Source organism: Gadus chalcogrammus, chromosome 14 (assembly GCF_026213295.1).
Source record: "Gadus chalcogrammus isolate NIFS_2021 chromosome 14, NIFS_Gcha_1.0, whole genome shotgun sequence".
NCBI classification, from domain to species: Eukaryota; Metazoa; Chordata; class Actinopteri; order Gadiformes; family Gadidae; genus Gadus; species Gadus chalcogrammus.
The window spans coordinates 15,857,667-15,879,026 of NC_079425.1; the positions used below are offsets into that span (position 1 = coordinate 15,857,667).

The window sequence follows — 21,360 nt, forward strand, 5'->3', positions numbered from 1 at the left end:
CAGTATTCTTGTCAGGGTTGGGTATTTATTTTAAATAAAATAAAAATTCAACCACAAATACCACTACCTGAGTTTCGGTTCCACCGGTTTAACACATTGAGGCTCCCTTTGCTATCGTGGGAAAGAGTTTCTTAAAGAAGTTTGTGGAACTTGCCAATTTAATCTGCATTATTAGATGTTGTTAACATCTGTGCTACTAATGGCTCTACTGATTCTACGTCATTGGAGTATTTACCTTACGAGTTGTTTATGCAATTTATGAATAAAAACAACATTTTCAAAGCCAAGGCATTGCAATGGATGTAGGGCGTTGCCTGCAAACAAAGAAACTCAAGGAAGCAGAAGGGCGAGGAGTGCATGGGGAGATTTTTCATGTCAAGGTGCATCGCGACGCGGACATGTTATTGAGAAGTATGATTTTGCAGCACTTACAAATTTATGTTGAATACATTTCCTGGTTTTAAGCACTTTGAGCGAGGGGCCAGGGCAATGCTACGCAATGCCAAATGCACGGCATCAAGTCTGTTCGTGCCTTCAGCATAACCCGGCTTTGAGAGGGGTGTGAGTGGGAGGCTCTGAACGTGTTGATCGTAAAGATGTGACATGCCACTGCAGGACATCTATCGGTTATAGGATGTGATTTTATTGACATCTTTCAAATCATAGTCGATCAACTTTGACCCCATATATATGTCAAGGAAGTGCCAAGTACTATGTACTATTTTTAATATATCATGGCACACATGTAATGCACTGTAGAAACTGCTATTTTTTGACACGTCTTTGCCAACAACCCAAATACTGCGTGTTATTGCCTAATGCTGGCATGAAATTGTATAATGTTCCTTAGGGCCGCAACAACACTGCGTTGCGGGTCAACTGATGATTGAGTAAGCGTTTGTGGTTAATTGAAGTTAATGGCGATCCAAGTTTAAGTAAAACCGGATACAGGATACAAGCCACTGCTCTATTTTCCAAAAATACAGTACAAGTTATTTAAATACTCTTTACCACTACCCCAACAGGATATAATGTATTGATCCAGTGGCCCTTTAACACATTGAACATAAATAAATGAAAATAAAAAGAAGGAGACAACAGGCAACAGCCAACTATTTATAGAACCATACTTCGATTATTTTTCTTACATTTGTTCAGTTGGTTAACCTTTCTCTTTCAAAGTGGAACAAAAGCAGCAAGGAACAAAGAGAGGTTTAAGGAATTTGAAAACAATTGTGCGGGTCGATACCCTTTGTATTCGCCTGACGTGCATGAGACCAGCTGTACCGACACGCCCAATCAATCAACAGGTGGGTGGAGGTGTTGGGCCTGAACCAGTGCCAAGGAAGGTGTCTCGATTTCTCCACTACGGTTGCAAGAATAACTAATGTTCTAACACCGTCACTTTATCATTCGCACTGCAATCTATATTGCAAATCCAATCTGGTTCAGTCTTTTTTTTTTTTTTTTTTTTAATCAAACTTTAAGAGCTATAGTAGTGCCATTTTTTAGAACAGGCACAGCCATCTGAGCCGAGAATATTTGATTTGACTTCAATTCACCTGCATCTGAAGGAGCCAATTTAGATATTAGACTGATATCCATCTTATCAGGGCAACTTCTCCGTGATGGTTCATTGTTTGCTATCAATGTTTGTTAAATCACAACAGCTGTGAAACGGAGGGAGGAAGCAGAGATGGAGGAAACTATATTTGTTTACGTTTCAAATATCTGGCAAAGCAGCGAGAAAGGAGGGACCAGTCACCGAACTCGGGAATGTGGTTCTCGCACAATATAAAAAAAATCTATTGGCTTATATGATCAGTCAAACACGAGCCGCAACGTGACAGAATCTAATTCCTTGATCCACAATGCTGAAATGCAATACCATTTCAAGAATACATATATGCAATGAAAGACTCTTGACTTACATGGAGTCCTCAGAATTCTTCTTGGCCTCCGCCAGCTGTTCCTCCCTCATCTTTTCCGCCACCTGCGCCTGCTTCTCCACCTCCGAGAAGCTCTTGCTGCTCACCTTCTGGGCACCCAGGCCTTTCTTGGCCCCCAGCTGGGGGGAAAGGCAGACAACGTTTGATGGTTTGGTAGAGGTGCTACAAATCTAGCCCCTCGAGAGCAATGCTACATTAATCTATGGATTTTAAAACATGTTCGAAGAGGCCAAACACTTACCCCCTTTTTAGTGGTCATGGGCTTTTTCTTTCCAATGAGGGACGGTTTGACATCTGTAGCACAACAAACCATGACATGACATCAAGTCGCAGGCAAATTAAGGCTCTTTCAAAACCCAACAGAACATGACAAGGAAACAAGCCATAAAATAAGGTTAAGTGCGGTTAGAATATTTCTACTCAGCAATAATTGATTAACAAAACACGACAAAACAGTGGGTTAAAGATAAGTATGCCAAAGCATCACCACACACTACTCTTTCGATCAAAATCGAATGTTTGTTTTCAAACACATTCATCTCGGGTAATGTAACTATATTGGAGTTGCATTATCTATAACTATTTTAAATACAAATAAATCTTGCATTTTCTTAGAGAAGAATCGGTAGACAAACAAAAAAGGTTTTGAAGTCGAACAAAGAAGAAGTCTTAAAAGATTAAACTTCTAATGTCTGAATCAAATGAATGCCAGTTTGTAAACAATGTGCTCAGATGACAAACTAGGGCTACCAATTACTTGGAAAGGTGAGTTTACTTCCTGATAATTAGTTCCAGGTTCCTGAGCTAAAAACAATGCACACACACACACACACACACACACACACACACACACACACACACACACACACACACACACACACACACACACACACACACACACACACACACACACACACACACACCAGTGGAGGCTTCTCCAGTGAGGAGAGGGAGGAAGATCCTCCTCCACATTGTTGAGTAAAAAATGTAGATTGCTCTGACTACTAATGAATTACAGCCCTTTGGGTACGCGATTTGCGAAACGCCAGCAGATTTTGAAAATACACAACTCAAATGGTCCTACCCCCTCTCCTTCAACGCTGACTCTGATTCCACCCATTCCAAGTACCTGGACGCGCAATCATGCACGAGCGCGAACAGAGATGCGAGAGAGCGAGCCAGGCTAGCGTAGGTTTTCGTTTAACAACATGGCACTACATTCAGCTGTAAATTGCACCCAGTACCGCGGGAAGTAGGGGTTTTGGGGGTGCTGCAACACCCCCTGTCCGAGGCCCTGTCTTATCACAGAAAACGATCATTTCTAAAAACTCCGGCCAAAGTGGAGATTTCTGAAAACGCCGGTTATGTGTTGTCGTATCAACGGGAAGAAGAAACGGGATTGTAGGTTCTGAAGCGTCACATTATGCACCAGGAAATGCTTAACGTCATGTGAGCGTCCGCTGTACCGTATTGGTCCGAATATAAACACAAACCCCATTGTAACTGTACGTCCACACCAGGAGCGACCAAAGCGTCAAAGACGCTCTGGTCGCTCAAAAAGTTTCGCTGCGAATTTTTCTGTTCGCTTTGGTCGCGCAAGTCGCTCATGACGTACAATTCAATTATGCAGACGCATTTAAAGGAGCCGTATGCGTTTAGTAGGCCCTACAGACAGCCATATCAAATAGTGAACTCTCCCATACACCTTGGCCATATTGCCGAGACTGTTTTGCTTGTTCGATAAAGTGCTTCGACAACAAGTAGGACAGTGATTCCCCCCAATATAAAAAAAATCCTAAAATGTAGGCTAATTACAACCGAGAACAAAAAACCCTGCGTGCTGTAGTAGTTAAAATATGTTTCACTGATCTGGATCTGCAAATCATGATCTGCACTCATTCGTCGCATTCAAAACAAATAGACATTGGGACACATGGCTAATTTGCATACGACGTGCACAGGACTGGTTGGCTCCGCAAGGCAAATGATGGAACATATCTATCTATCTATCTAGGCCTTTCTGTCTATCTATCTATCAACGCGTGTCTAGTTTTAATGTGATGTATTGTGTGTATTATCCAGTCAGACTTGTTCTGTGTGGTATTGTAGGCTACTGTCCTGTGTGGGACGAACAACCTAAATGGATTCCCGACGATTTGTGTCGTTTGGTATTAATAAAGACTTGACTATCTATCTATCTAGACTATTTAATTAAAAATTATTCACCTCAGGCTCCGTGAATAGTGGGGAATAGAGGGATAAAAGACAAGAGATATATCCCTTGTCATTTATCCCTCGTCTTGTCAATTAGTTTGTTTATGTGACGATTTCAAATACTTTTTTGGTTTTGTTTAAAGCATGCTACACGCGATTGGTTGGTTAGATTGGTGGCATGTAGAGCAAATTATAATGATTCCCGCTTAAATACGAACGTTCTAGATGTAGCCTATAAATACTCCCGCTTATCATCACTTGATATCCAAACCACTATGGCGTTTCGATCTCTGAACTGAAAAAGGGTGGGTTCGTACAACACCGGGTGCCCAGTTACAGCCGCGATTAATACTTCAGCCGACATTTTGTTCAGTGAGTGAATAAAGGTAGGTAGGAACCAAAGTGCCTGCGGATGTTCCCTGGGATCCACGCAAGCGAAGAGCGTCTACATTCCGATTGGCTGTCAGTGTTTGGTCGCTGAAGCGAATAATAGTCATTTGCATAAAGTTAAAAAGTTTTCAACTTCTTTTTGACGCTCTGGTCGCTCAACTTTGGCCGCTGGTAGCGTTGGTCGCTTTGGTCGCTCTGGTCGCTCGTGCCCATAGAAAGTGAATGACTTCCGGCGATTTGGTCGCTCAATTCGCTTCTGGTGTGGACGGACAGTAATACGACCTATATTTGGAAAAAGATTTGAAGACCAGATCTTGATTTCATGAATAAATAAATTGTATTCATTGAAATAATATACGAAAATAAAAAGGCATAGAATAAAACACTGCATTGCCACTAAACAGTAGTGCAAATAGGCCGTACTGATGTGTACACCAAAGACTTCCTGACACTCCTCTGCCCCGCTGTGTTCGCTCTGGCTGTGGTCGCTCCGAACTGTTTCGGCCCGTGGCAAAGCGAGTCATCCTCGCTGCTGTCCAAGGCATGTTGAGACGCAGCATTTATTTAATGCTCATATGTCCTAGTGCTGAAAAAAGGTTATATGAAAAAGTGTGAGGGTAGCGGTGGTGCGCTAAACTTGTTCTGTGAGCAGCTGGATGTGAACCATGGTGTGAAGGAAGTGAACACAACGATCGATTTTCAACTGTGCGCGCATGCACTGGTGTAATTGAGCTGTGCTGCTATATATCTTTTTTTTTATCAATGTGACGAGTTGCGAGTCTAGTGCAGGCCGGGTTTTTTTTCCCAGCACCCCCTGCTGAGAATACGTTCTCGCGGCTATGGTTGCACCAGATGTTATAAACATTAACCGGTCACATAAATCATTACTATTTTTAGAAAATGTATGTTCGTTTCATATATTTGTATTGGAAGTCCTGGTTTTCACTAGGGTTGCCGCGGTGTGGACATTTTCACACCGAGTAACACTCGTCTCAACACCGGTATTACCGAGTATAAACGGTATAAACTTTGAAACTAGGTCAACCGCCACACAAGCATCGGTTTTTTAGACCCTTCTCGTCCTTCAGTTGCCGCAAACGTTCAAAAGCAGCGCCTAGGATTATTCTTGATTTCAGTTTTTCTCTTTCAGCGTTTTTATTATCAATTACTCTCTGAAAAAGAGTTTTCCTTCTCTTTGCTGGTGCTGGTGGTGGTGGTGGGGATGGTGGCGTCTTGTCTGCCATGGAAATTGTCTTCTACTGCTAGGTCCAAATGTGGATTAACTAGTTCCAGCAGATACCGCAGGATAACAACAAACAGGAGCTTGCTCTGGGTCACGAGCTCTGGGTCACGAGTACTGCACGAAGGGGTCGCGCGCGGGGCGCGGGGGAGGGGGAGTGCAGTACGACCGTTTGATTGACGTACTTACTGTCCAATGAAACTCGGTGGCAATGGAAATGATTGGCTGGAGTTTTTCGAGCCCTGCCCGTTCCACAGATGATTGACAAGTTAAATTTTCATGTCAGTACTTCTAACTCAGTGGCTGTAAGCGGGTTATGATAAGGATTGCAAGTAATTTTGCAAAAATGGCCAAAAAAGCGAATCACCTACGCAACCTTTAAAATAGTGATTATCTACTTTGCTATCTTTGTATCTGATTTGGCAAATATGATAGCAGAAATCTAGAATAATAAAGTTTAAATAAATAAAATTAGTAATATGCATCTGGTGTCAACATCAATGTAAAATCCTACGATGATACAATGTTCCCCTTTTATGTTGAAACATACCTCAAGTTTTGTTCCACAGGTGTTGAATGACATGGTGGCCATGATATGTGTGGCATTAGAACTCATAGAACATGAGGGGTCATTCATATTCAGCCAGTTCTTGTCGATGCCATCCATGGACATTTTTTCCAGGGAAACAGTCATCTGTGTTGCTGAGCATTTCACTACAGCTTTACCTGCATGAGCACAATTCAAGCACACTGCCTTTCAACCACAACAAGCCTCATACAAAACAAATCATTAGTCTTTTGCACTTATTATGGCCATGGCAACTTCTGCAGTCTTGAATTATTTGATTTATCTTTGTTTCAATTTAATGAAAGGGATAGAACATTTCGGAACTTGATAGTGAGCTGCTAGAATCACTAGTGTTGCAAGCATACAGAAGTATTCTGCATACCTTCAGAGGTGGATGATCTGGTAACCATTACAATAACACACCTCATTTCTGATTGGCTAAAGGATTAGAAAAAACAAATATCATAACTGACTGGACAACATTCTCAATGTTAGCGTTGACAGGCTCAAGAAACATGATACATTGATGGACATATAAGGAAACAAAAGCATTGAATTGGAGGCAAATAACTATTCATTTGTATTTCCTGTACAATAGAGACACACATTCATACCTTTCATATGTCTCAGCAGTGAAGCAAACTGGTACAAGCCGGTAGAGGTCATTGAGAGCTGGTGTCCAGTTCAGAATGACTGACGCATTCCCTAAAGTAACAGTGGTCATACTCTTGGCCATGTTCTGAGGGCCACTGATCTGAAAGTCCATAATCCTTCAAAAAATATGAAAAGATAAGCAATGAATTGACACATATGTAAAAATCCTACGCATCACATTTTTTTTACCTCTGTGAATACAAAGTAAACAATCAAGACACAATCGTGACCAGGTACACTGAAGATTCTACTTTATTCTTATTGTTGATTAAAGTAATGGCTAGGTACTTGGTCTCGCTGGCCTGGGCGTGGATATGAAGCTGGAATCTTTCCCCAACAGAAGCCTGGCGAACGTCGCCGTGGGATGCTGTCGGCAGCAGGTACTGGGGAACCACGTGACCGGCTATGCAGTTGTGTGCCGGATATAGGACTGAAACCCAGAGATGGTGGGGTTATTAGTATTTTACAATTAATTAATATCGTCATAACATTCTCTGTAATCAAGATACTGTAGGTACGATTTAAGAGCTATTATTTTAGGTTAATTTGTTACAAATGTCATACATCATCACTGAAAACTTTGGGTAATGTTTGAAGTATAAGCGTCTTACTCTGTAGCGTAAATTGTAGATATATTTGGCTGAAAGGGGTTGAGTGGATACCAGGGTGAATGTTGAACGCTTTTTTTTTCAGAGGAGGATCCATCGTCATAAGTCAGATTGACATCTCTTTTGGGGTGGTCCTCAAGCACCAGCTCAAACACATGGAGCCCAACATCTAGCAGGCCTGTAGCTTTGATTGTGCACTCATTCTAGTGATATGAAGAATCAAATTAAGCCAATCAATATCATTAAAGACCATTCATTCCAACCCTAAAGCAATCTTGTTTCATAATTGTACCAATTTGTTTTTTAATTATACTACCTCATCCAGAGTAACCTTTGAATCAACACTTGTTGATGCAAAAAGGCATCGCACATGGTCCCCATCCGGATCATAGGCCAGAAGTCGAAGCTTTGTGAAACAGTTCTGAGGAACCCTATACAGTACATAAAAACACAAAATACCAAGATACATTTTAGGGTTGGTGTTCAGAAGTATGGTTTCTGATGATTGATACATTTTTATAAAGTATCATTTTTCAGATTTATTTTAGGAATCATTGTAAGACTTGTCATTGCAGGAGGAATTGCAGCTGTAATCTAACTAAGATCTAAACAACTCACATTTTTTGCATCTTTTATACATCACATGCTATACATCAGAAGCCATTCATTGTGGTAAATCAACATATGGGGCAAGGTTTTTGTTTTACAATAGGTAAGATATTGATATGAGAACTAACAAACATGTTTTACCCGTAAATATGGCACTGTTGCAGTGACAGGAATTTTGTTGTAGGTGTGTGTGTCTGATCGATATCCCAGGTCCAACTTTCCCCCAGCCATCCATTTGTTTTACCATGAACATTAGGGGGCCAGCAGCAACCTGTGTCTCTAAAACAATGAAGGACAGTGAAGACATATAATTATAATCTACGCTGGGTAATTAGTGAACCTCAAATTCCAATGAACGATTTGAGACAAATTAAAAAACACTGATAGAAATGAAATAGATAGGATCATGTCAAATAATAATAATCTTGATCATAATCATGATGATCCTCATAAATCACAAAAATCAATCAAATGTCTTGGCTATTTATTTAGTTATTATTAGTAATTAGATTAGCAAAACCACTTATATATGTACTATTACTGCCTTGCTAATGTGCTTATGAGTTTACTCGATTCCTAGATGAACAAATCCAAACAAAGTGAAACGCTGAAGACATTGACATTTTGACATACTTTAAGACAAGGGAATGGTTGTTGAGGGGGGCTACTCTGGCCTGTCCCTCCGACTGGCACCACTGTTCATGAGCAGAGCTGCTGCTGTCTGTAAGCACAGGCTTGGAGTCCTCTGTGTTATTACAATACCCAATCTCACAGCGATAGGAGAGTTGGTCTTTGCAGCTACCTCTGCCATTCTCTCGATAGAAGCTCACCTGCAAAGGCACAGTAGGATATATATAGGATACGTTTATTTCAATTCTTGATAGTGAAACATATTTCCTGTTATACATATATAGTTATTCTGTAGTTTAGCCATTTGTCAGAATATAAAGTCATCAGCCTTCTTTCTGTTTTGCTTTGACGTTACAGAAAAAAATATGCCAAATCATACCTGAACAGTTCCATCCTTCGTCTTTTGCAAAGACCTAAAACTTAAACTTTCTCCATAGAAGTTCTCCTGAGTTAAAGCAATACCTAATAATGTAGGCAAAAGCATTAAAATAGCCCTTTTTGCCATTGTGCTCTCACGACTACACATTGAAGTCTGTTTAATTCATGTGATTGAGAGGCGGGCTTTTCATAACCTCTGAACAGGAAAAAACAGATTGCAGAGAACTTGGCTGAACATGGTGCTCTCTTTCATTCATTCTGTATACCCTGCCTATTTTCACATATATATTTAAACACACACCCACACACATTTACGTAACACTGATAACTTTAATACTACTACTACTACTATAAAAGGCTGGATTGTTATTTTATTTTTTTTGTATCAGTGGTTTTGAAAAAAGTTACAAAATATATATCAGATATCAGATGCTTTCTTATTCCAATATTATTTTTTCTAGAGTTAGTTCACAATGGTACAGCTCGATAAAGTTGGATGACTTATCCGAAAAATTGCATACGTCAGCTTGTGAAATGTTCCCTGAAGAGCTGGGCTTTCAGATGTTCACAACGATGGGGAGGCATTCAATTATATAAATATATGGAATAAATATGTGGGAGTGCTTTTGTGTGTGCAAGAGTGTGCAAGTGTGTGTGTGAGATGGGCAGAGCGGGTTGTTCCATGAGTCTGAGCGTTCTCTTCTACGCTGTGGTATGCTTGGACAACAATGGGAGCAACAGACGGGAGATCTAGACCCCTGAGCTGCTGTTGCAGAAAGGAGGATACTGTCCAACCTCCTCTCATATCATGGCACTAACGCACCTCCTCCCTATCATGGCCACTAACGCACCTCCTCTCTATCATGGCACTAACGCACCTTCCTCCCTATCATGGCACTAACGCACCTCCTCCCTATCATGGCACTAACGCACTCCTCTCTATCATGCACTAACACACCTCCTCTCTATCATGGCACTAACGCACCTCCTCTCTATCCATGGCACTAACGCACCTCCTCCTCTATCATGGCACTAATGCTCCTCTCTATTCATGGCACTAACGCACCTCCTCTCTATCATGGCACTAACGCTCCTCCTATCATGGCACTAACGCACCTCCTCTCTATCATGGCACTAACGCACCTCCTCTCTATCAGGGCACCAAGCAACCTCCTCTCTATCTGGCACTAACGCACCTCCTCTCTATCATGGCACTAACGCACCTCCTCTCTATCATGGCACTAACGCACCTCCTCTCTATCATGGCACTAACGCACCTCCTCTCTATCTTGGCACTAACGCACCTCCTCTCTATCATGGCACTAACGCACATTCTCTTTTTTCTGTTTTTTTGAAAGTTTTGGCCCACAGAAATTTTGTTTTTAATTCCTCAAGTTTGTTTCTACAGGTGTTGACATGACATGTTGTCCAGATATGTGTGTCATTAGACTCATAGAACGGGAGGGGTCATCCATCTTCAGCCAGTTCTTGTCGATGCCATCCATGGAATTTTTCTCAAGGGAAACAGTCATCTGTGTTGCTGAGCATTTCACTACAGCTTTTCCTGCATGAGCACAATCAAGCACACTGCCTTTCAACCACAACAAGCCTCAAACAAACAAATCATTAATCTTAGAATTAATTATGGCCATGGCTACTCTGCAGCCAAGCTTACATAAAGTATTCTGAATACCTCAGAGGGTGGATGATCTGGTTACCAACACGCTCATTCTGATTGGTCTGAAGATAGAAACATAAGATAATGAGCATCGTTAGCCTAGCACTATAGCCTCAGTGGCGGTCACCAGCGGACATTCCGTACATTGGATGTGGTTTTATTAAAACACATCAAGATTGGCAGAGAACAACACAACTTGATAAGAAGGTGAAATCGCGTGCCAAGCTTCGCGGACCGAACCGCGGCTTGGCAGCGTAAAAAGACCTATAGCCCTACAACATCTTCCTGCCCAAAAACAGCAGGATCTAGACCCAAGAAAAAAAGAGAAATTTCAGGGATGGTGAAGTGGAGACAACTGTGGGTGAGATGGAGGCCCGAAAAGTAGTTTGTTACGGCGGGTCACGGTATTGGGATCGCCCAACAACAAAAAGCAGAGTGAGTGGCCAACCTCTGCTGCACCAGTGAACTCTGTCGGTAGCACGGAGCGCACCAGTCCAGAATAAAAAAGAAGTGGTTGACATAGAGTTACATATTTTTATGTAGCCTACCAATGAATCGTTATGGTCCCTAAATACCCTCTCCCTCGACTCCTGCCATTTGCTATGGTCCGCAAGAAGTGCCATATGGTGCAGCATTACCACGGTGCTCACCTCTGTATTTATAGGGTTACGGTAATAAGACTGACGGAGAATCACCTTGGATAATCAGTTTGTAATCACCAAACGTAAAATGTATCTTGAACATAACCCCTTTTTTTAATGCCATGATTTGTCATGGAAAGCATCAAGAGTAACGGACTACTATTGTGATGAGGGGTGTGGCTTGACACATTTGATTAATGTGATTTAATTGACATATGATTCTTGCTTTACAATGTCACATACAAATATTATGCTATTGACACATGTGGGACAGATGCTTTATTCCAGTGCGATGTCGCACGTCTAGTGGACAGTATGGAGTGACGGGATTAAATATAGAGAATTTTTCTTTATTTATATTAAGGAGAAATTTCTGGAGTTATAACTGAGAAATAACGCAGTTGACTTAAATTATTCTGATCAGGATTTAACGCATGATACGGGTTGAAATTAATGTATGAAGGGCGATGATAAAACATATCATAACGGGTTGTACGCAAACGCCCCGCACCCTCTAGTGTCTGCTTCTGGAGTGCGTAAAGCGAGTGGAAGTGCATAAAACCAGGGAAATGACTTCAATATAAGGTCTGTATAGTCCTCCAGTACTCACTGAATGTTGTCAAACTCGCAATGGCTGAAACGTGGCTGCAAGACACTTTAACTTTGAATTAAGTTAACTGAAGTTGAACTTTTTTCCACTTAACGTAAGATGTTAGGTTTCAACATAAATTTAGTTAATTAGTTACTAGTTTAGTTTTTTTCCGGTAGACACTTACGTTTTCGAACAAGTTAATTTTCTCAATACGCAATGCTGTACAATAAGAAGTACTCCCCAAAATAAAAACTTTTAGTCAGAAGTGTTACACCATTCTTATCAGAGAAATATCTGTGTCTGACTACTGCCTTGAAAAAATCACGGCCCCCCGATACATTTAATCTGATCCCCCTGTCAAACCTTGACGATTTGGAAACACGTATCCCAACATTTATCAAAAGACAGAGAAACGCTGGATAATATATATCTTTTTTTACTTTGGTCCGTATGCATACAATATTCATAACGTGCTTAACGTTTACATAACGTTTTAGTAACTTATCCAGAACCTATCAATAAATTATAGAATACGTATAGACGAATGCCAGCGCATGACAACGAACACCTAGCGTGTGGCTAGCGTGCGCGATTCATGTCCATTGATAGTCTTAGACGTATGGCCAAAGATATAGACGTATGCATAGCAGGTGGCACCGTATCACCAATGGTGTATAAAAGCTGGTTCAAATCACTACCACAGTAGACCCCGCGCTGTCAACATGGTCAAGAAAACTCCATAGGACTCTGCTAGCCTTGGCCATAGGCGTGTACATGGACGCTCACCCACGCCTACATCATCATCCCCTGGAGAAGATGCGGTTGTGGAAAAAAAAATTGGACGACTGCGACGTACTACGACTTATGCCAGCGTATACCACGATGCTCCAGCGTAGGCCGACTTAAACGTATTCAAAACATACCCATAACTTATTTGACGTATTCCAGCGTGTTCGCCAAATTGTTCATACGTCGGCATACGTTTTTCAAAATCGTCAAGGTGTGACAGGGGCATGAGATTCACATGGAATATAAATCTTACCGTACTCTAAATAGACCTGAGATGTCTGACGATATCCGAAACTGCAACCTCTCATTTTGGGATCTCAACACTAGAATTTGCACTGGATATGGTATAAAATGTTGCAAAATGAATTTATTGATATCCAAAGATATGCTGATATGGTTACCATCTGTGATTTTGTTTATGCTACTATGACATTATGTAAGTGTCCTTGATCTACAGGAGGATAATGATAATCTCATCTTCAAGAATGAGATCACCACTTTTGAAGATGTCAGAGACATCATAACCAGGAAACATCTGTTGGAAATTGGGTTTTCCTGCCAGTACCCAAAGCGTGGAAATGTAACCCTGGGGTTCACAATACACAGGGACAACTTTACATTAATAGAGCGGGGCTTTGGGATGTTCACCTATAGCTTTGAATTCTACCCAGACAACAATTTTGGCACAATGGTCAGTCCCAGTTTATACCCACTGGACTATGAAGTTGGAGAGAAGATTTACATGCAAATACAAGCCACGTCTTCAGTCAATAACACTGTGCTGTTCGTGGAGTCCTGCAGAGCTTCACCTTACGATAACCCAAATTACCAGCCAAACTACCCCATCAAGAGAATGGGTAAACTACCTTCCTACCTATTTGTCTTCCTTACTTTATGTTTGTTTAGCTGAAAGGGCGATATTTAATTTGTGATCTTTTTATGTTGATCGATTTCAACTAGGTGTATAATGGACCCCACAGTTGTCATCTATTCCCCAAGTCATAATAAAGAGTTTCGGAGTTCAATTGATGCCTTCAATTCATAGGAATACATGACCAGGTAAAAACCAAATTAATTCAACAAAGTAGATAAAACTGCAGAAGAACAGCTAAAGTGTGGCAATGTATTGACGGGATATCTCTTATGTACAGGTGTACATCAGCTGTTCGTTCATTCTATGTGAGGCTGGGAACAACAAACAACAGGTGCGCCAAGGATGTGTAACATCGAACCCAGCAGCGTATCATCGAAAAAAGGAGAGAGGCTGTTATTGAAACAGGAGTCCACTTCATTTCCCAGGGTCCTTTGCGTTTGGCGAAGCACACCAGCAAGTGAGAGCAGAGGTAATGTTGAAACCCTCATTTTGTGGCTATACATTGCAAACAACAATATAATTTTTAAACAAGTACATATGACTGCTTGAAATATCTTGTATTTATGTACTCAGTAGTGACCGGTCTGAATCTGAACCTGGCCTTCATCGCCGGATGCCTTTCTAGCAGCAATTGCCATGATCTGTGGGAGTGATGATTCAGAGGATGTCAGAGGGCTGCTGTACAGTATCAGCCTTTACCAACAACTGAGCAATAAGATACAGATATCCAACCGACACTCTACGGACCCAGAGTCTTTTCCACTGATGAGTTTTATTAGCTTTCTTTGAGATAAATGTAATCACTTTTGACATTTTCAAATGTAAAAAGTGGTGGGTGTGCCTGGGTGTTAGACATGTCTTTCTGTGATATGTGATCGTTTTTTTTTAGAGGGGGGGGGGTTAGATCTTATTTTCTGTCAACTTAAAACTTATGACACTTGCTAATTATTAATGTTTTCAGCCTTGCCTCACAACTACCATTACCATAAATGTCTGGCATAATATTTCGAAAAGACTATCACAAAAATGATTAACAATTATTAATGACTACCCTTGAATAAACATGAATGATTCTCTTAACTATTGTAGAGAGTTGTACTTGTATGTTGTACAGCCCTATAATGCATATAATTCTGCTCATTAAAAAAGGACAGCAAGGAATATATAAATATATCAAAAATACTTTGCTACACATTCATAAATGTCAGCACTAGTACTTATATATATTCACAGTGTATCTGGATACCTATTGTATTTGTACTAGACATTATTATTTTTAATTTAAACGCTTATAGATCAGCCCAAAAAAGTTATCAAATTTCTCAGTCATGCATGATTACCAGTACCTTAGGTCTCCAAAAAGCTTGGTGCCCAAATCACCATAGGGGGCATTATAAATTCTGGTCTTAGTTAAACACTCTTCATGGCTTCCGATTGATTAGAAATTCTGAAACTTTTTTGCCATTTGGACCCATAATGTCTGTCAGGATAGATTTGGTTGTACAGTGTGATTCTTGGCAACATTTCTAAAATCATCTAAATCATCTCATTGCATTCTCAAATGACCCCGAAATTTCTTACTTATCCAGGGTTGGATCGCGGGGGCAGCAGCTCTAGCAGACATCAACATTTTGCATATTCACTCAATCACACAGGTGATTGATGAATGCTAAACTAAACGCTATTCTCAATTCCATCGCAAGTCCTCGCAGAAGGAGGCTGGAACTTGAAGCGTACCAGGAACATAGAGGACACATCCCTTAACTTGCATTCATTTTGTGTCAATATCTCGTTCCAACGTAAAGCATTTTGGTAGAATTGGCAAAAACAGCCAACTTAAGAATGCTCTATAGGCGTTTTTTTGGTCCCCAATGAACGTTCAAACTTTTGTGTGTCAGTCTCTTAACAGGACTTAGTTTATTGCAATTATTTCTCAAACACAATAATCATCAAAAAAAAACATCTGGTCCTGTTATCATAAGGACAAATCACAGAGCAGGCTGGAGGCTACCCACAGCCAACAAAATTGAATATGAAAAGACGATTAAATCAGCACAAATATGAATGGGCAATAAACGATCAATAGACTAACAAACAAAATCTGCTTTACCAGTAAAATAGTTTGCCTGAATAATATAATGGTTAAAATCTTAACGGTATCTTAACGGTATGAATTAGCTTTTTTTTTTCTACAGCTGTTCGGTGTCTCCCTCAACACCCTCCTCCCCATCATTGTCATCATCAAGAACAACAAGTTAATTATTAAGCAGCTCAACCTCGTCTGCCTCATCCTGCTCTTCTTGTATTCTCCCTCCTGTCCCTGTTGCCACAGCTGTCCCTCTCTGAAGCAAAGGATGAAGTCGTCTTCCCTCCGTCTGTTTTCAGTGACAGTCCACAGAGTTTGAAGGACTTGCGGATAATTTCCTTGTCCAGTTTTTTCCAAGGCAGCGCTGACCCAGTCCCTGAGCAGGTGGCGGGCTGATGCTCTCTAAGTTAACTCGGCAGTGCATTCTTTATCTGCGTCCCGGCCATCCATAGGTCATATGCATCATGCAGACTCTGCTTAAAGGGCTGATTCCACATCACTTCTTTGGATCGCATAGCTAGGTGATTTTAGCAAGCTCAGAAACTAGACGCTAGGATAGTCTCGCGATGCCATTTCAAACAATCTTTTCATGCCATATACAAGCAAGATATTGTTACCAAATTGATAATGTATGGTGACTTTTTGCCTACAAACAATCAAAGGAAAATGAATCCCATATATTCACATTTCTTCTTTTTTTTGGCAAAGGGCCGTAAGGGCCTAGCCAAAGGGTCGCATGCGGGCCGCTGGGGGTACGAAAAATTGATCTAGGGGTACGCAAAATTCATCTTTTTGATTTAGCATACAAAACAGTCCTGTTGAACAGCCAACTGCAGTCTCAGTACAAAACAAAAACTGCATGCACCTAGTGCCCAAAAGAATACTATTATCACACTGTCTAATATGTAAGGGATATGTTCATAGAATATCAATTAGCTAGAATATACTGACAGCAGTACAATTAATCGGGCAGGTTCATAAACTTTGCTGGAGCGCAAACTTTGAAGAACTTTCCAACAGGTGTTGGTTTAATTCTGGGCCACTGAGTAGTACGTCATTCAGAGAAACTACCTCACATTCAGCGCTTTGAATCAAACACCACTTTATTTGTTCTGGCTTTCTTCTAGCGGTAAACCACAGAAGGTTGGCAGGTACCAGAGTTCTTTACCCTCTCCAGAGGTGGTGCAAGCTCCGCCTGGTCATTGTCCAGTAGTGATGGGTTGGTCGGAACGATTCGGTCAGAATGAACAATTCTCCGAGAGTGAACGACGAGAACTGACTTCCAAAACAAGAGAAATGATTAATTTTTCTTTTTTTTTAAACATAAAACAAAAATTGGTCACGTAAATAAAATATGCAAGCGAAACAAGATATTTGTTCTCCCCCGCGACCTTGTATTGATTGAGTCTAAAACATTCTCATCGATTCAGCAATTAAAGTACTACAGCAGGTAGCATCGCGTTGCCAGGCCCATGGGTAAACAAATGATAAGGCACTGTCCCCCACACAAGTTAAACTAACGATCACTGTAGGCATGCTTTAAAAAAGTATTGTTTTTACCTACCATTACGAGTCTGTTTTGGTCTAGTAGGGAATTCGCACAATGGTGCTGCTGCTGCTGCTTACGTGCTTCCACTGCTTATTAGCGCTACTGGACGACCCTATTTAATTCTTCGGCTACGTTCTACATGATGACGGTCTGAAAAGAAGATGCAAAAGTGGCGTCGCGTCTTCACTTTTTATTACGGGTTTAGACGAGCGTTTTCTTTTTCCTAGGGAGGCATAATCTGCGTGCATACGGTGACGCAAAGTGTGTTGGAATTCGATGGGTATGCATGCCAGGCGGCTAGGTTTGGTGCTGTGCTTACACTATCACACAACACCGCCATGTCTGAGCGCATGGTAGAATCCTTCCTTCTTCTCTTATCCGTGCCGTGTGAAACCAAAAGATCCTTCTTTGTTCAGTAATACTATCAGTACATATCTTGTATATTTCGTGGAAAGACTCCTGTACGTTTATTAGAGCTGCCAGGGCAGCCTTGAAGGTCCGAGCATGGAAATAATCCAACATGTTGTTTATTTCCCTGTACTGGCGCATGTTTGCGACGTAAACTCGTACGCGACGTGAGCAGATCTGAGCAGAGTTTTGCTTCTGGCAGTGTAGATGGAAACGCTACGGCGGAGCGTATTCAAGTTTTCCACTCTGGAGGGTGGTTTCAGGATTTTTGCGTTTTTAAGGCCCCAAAAACGCCAGTCACCGTCTAAACTAAAGGCACTTCCGATAGAATATTTTGTTGTTTTTACCGCAAGCGTCCTCGTGTAACAGGGCCTAACTGCACCCCATTATGTATTAAGGATATTTATGAAAAAATATGGATGTGCTTTAGATATATGCTTGATATTTTCCCTTAACCTGGTAATTTCGCCAGAACATTAAAGGGGACCTATCATAGCACCAGGTGTGAGTGTGATTAGCCATTACAAGCCGTTTTCAAAATGTGCAGCATTGTGACATCACAGGTGGGCGTGTCCACATAGATCTTTGCTAGATAGATGAGCAACGTTTACTTCAGTCCACTGGGTAGGCTGGTAGACTGAATCTATCCAGCACACATCTAGGTGGACACGCCCACCTGTGATGTCACAATGCTGCACATTTCAAACCTGCTTGTAATGGCTAATCACACTCACACCTGGTGGTATGATATGCCTCCTTTAAAAAGTAGTAGGCTACATGCATGTTGATTAACATTTATTCCATAATTTCCGATTCCCTGCCAATGACATAACAGACATCTGACTTAACGAACAAATCAATGAACGAATCAAATGAACGAATTAAACAAACGAATCGTGATAGTGAACGGAATTGAAAGAACTGATTCCCAAAAAAGAATCGTTTTGCCTATCCCCTATTCTCCAGCATTTTCTGCATGAAACTCTATGTACTGGCTTTTCATTTTGGGCTTTTTCTCCACTGTTTCCTGAGCGAAGCAGAGGCGCTTCATTGCTTCGTCCCCTCTTGCTTGAAAGACGTTGTCTTGGTGAGCAAAATGGCAGAGGCGCTACCAAGCTGCAGTGTTGGATCCACGTATAAGAAAGCCCAACTGGATAGGATCACAGATGAGGACTTTACAAAAGCAGAGGAGTTCATAAAGGTCCTGGACACTTCTACACTGTGTGCATCTAGTGAGAAACCACCACCTGTGGACCGATCCTTTTGATACTCATGAAACTGAAGGCCCACTTCACAGTTCAGGAAGGAGACTCTTTGTTTGTATCCGACATTCTAACGGAAGGTTTTGACTGACCTATCTGGACGTTACCAGGAGGAAAAATCCAACAGTTCCTCGAAGAGGGGACAGCGATGGACCCCAGGTTTAAAGCCAAACGTGTCGGGCACACCACCTGGGAACGTTTGCAGGAGGCCGCTGTAGCAACAAATGCTACAGAAGCAGATATACCAATCCCTGAGTCCCATGAGGACAGCGACACAAACGAGGAGGCTATGTATGAGAATCCTCGGGTTGAAGTCAGTCCACCCACCACAACCCAAGAGTGCCTTGGAGGAGCTATTTGCAGAGGAGGAACAAGAGCGAAGGATCATCCATATGAATAACTCCAACAGCAGCATTCAGCAGAGAGTACGTGAGGAAGTCCAGCTCTACAGAAGCCTGCCTATGATTTCTAAGGCAGAGGACCCAGTTCTCTGGTGGTGGACAAAGAGAGACCCCCCTGCCCCTGCTAGCGGAAATCTCTCATTACTTACCTTACTGTTTCAAGCGTCTTCCACCCCTTCAGACAGGGTGTGTTCCACTGCTGGGACACCATCAGCCAGGGAGCATTTGAGGATCATGCTGACAAGGCAGACATGTAATTTTTTCTGCAAAGAAATACCTGTTAATTTATGAGCTGTATTTATTTCCTTTTGAGTGACACAGCATATTATTTTTTTTATTTATATACATTAGGACATTTTATTTTTCATTTGGTGCTGCTGAAATATTCTTTCTTATTGTTAGTTTTATGTCATTTCAAGTGGCCTATTACATTAATCATGTTTATTGAAGGCTAGAAACGTTTTGTTATTGTTAAACAATAAAAGCAATACCAGTTCTGTTAAAAACATATTGTCGCGTCCTCTTTTCCACCAAATAATCGAAAAGTATCGATAGTGGTATCAATAAAGACTTGGATCGGTAAGGAGGAGTATCGATAAAGGTATCGATATCAATAAATATTAACAATCCCCATCCCTAGGAGGAAATGCTTCTTTGTATCTGGATCCCTGGGTTATCCATCTCTCTTGAAGGCTGTACACCACAAGCTGTATCTTAATAAGCAAGGCCTAGTAGGGCTAGCCTTTCCCTTCAGCACATTCCATTTCAGGAGGTCCCCAGTTCTCTGAGCTTGGTGTTGTCTTTGTTGGTAGTTTTGGAATATCATCATTAAGGCAGTGGCATTTCATATGACTTCTGGAGTCCCATTACAGCCTCAAGACGTTGCCACACCATGTTGAGACCTGCAAGGGATTGAAACGTGCACTGACACAAATTATCTTTGGCTTGTTCTGAGTCATCTCCTAGCCATTTGACCATCAACTTCAATTCTTCTCTGGCTGTCAAGTTCAAGTTCTGGGTGACACTCACAAAATAAGCTTTCTATGACCAGTAATGGTCAGGTGATTCATTAACTCGAGAAGGCCAGAGATGAAAAGTTCTCTGCGCATGTGGTATTTAGCAAGGGCTTTGTGGTTTTCAGGTGCAAAATCTCTGCCAGTATTGGTAGACTGCAGATAATTCTTAGATTGTCTTTTGCTTGCTTCTTCTTCCTTGAACTCAGTGTCTCTCAAACTCACGCATTCTCGGCTTTCTAAGTAGGTGGTTCGGAGTACGGATTAATGAGTGATCTGTGGGATTCCATTGACATCTGTTTCAATGGAGGTTCTTGTGGAACAACTCTGAGTGCTGCTGAATGTAGCTAGCCTACTTGTAATATCGACTAGGTTTGAGGGGCTTTTCAAAAATGTGTGGTCCTGAGTGGCTCTCTCCACTTCGTTGTCCTCTTTTCGTAGGCTGCAGCTTCACTTTCAGTGGTGGCAGCAGCCCTTTTGCGTCAAGAATTTGACGGACTAGCATCCAGGCTAGATTTCTGTAGCATTACGCTACTTCTTCTTCAGGGGAAAGCCCACTTTAGCTTGGGTAGCCCTTGCCCTTGCACAGGGTCTGACAGTTGAAGAAACTGTTGACCCGGACCCAGTGTCGCTGCTAGCTATTTTGGGGCCCTAAGCATAACTCCTTTATGGCGTTACGCTCCTTTACACAGTTCACAGAACAGCCAAAACATACATACAGTACACACAAGTACTGGGAATGTCCAAAATCTTTTAAATAAATAGTTATCCATAAATACAACTTAAAACCAGAAGTATACAAGTAAGAAAAATTCTTCTATGAAGCA

The 21,360-nt window shown here is 41.4% G+C and overlaps 1 long non-coding RNA gene and 1 pseudogene across 2 annotated transcripts; both read right to left on the bottom strand.

The window, feature by feature from the left end:
- Positions 1 to 21,360, bottom strand: part of LOC130403176 (ADP-ribosylation factor GTPase-activating protein 2-like) — a 54,809-nt pseudogene that overhangs the window by 3,222 nt on the left and 30,227 nt on the right.
- LOC130403178 (uncharacterized) lies at positions 6,349 to 8,324 on the bottom strand. 2 transcript variants are annotated; one of them, XR_008904069.1, is made up of 5 exons: positions 7,940 to 8,324; positions 7,627 to 7,826; positions 7,304 to 7,445; positions 6,976 to 7,131; positions 6,349 to 6,799 (listed from the first exon to the last, which is right to left on the bottom strand). It is a non-coding gene; the product is annotated as an uncharacterized LOC130403178 (long non-coding RNA). The 2 variants fall into 2 exon arrangements; XR_008904070.1 differs by having other exon boundaries at positions 6,349 to 6,519; positions 6,744 to 7,131.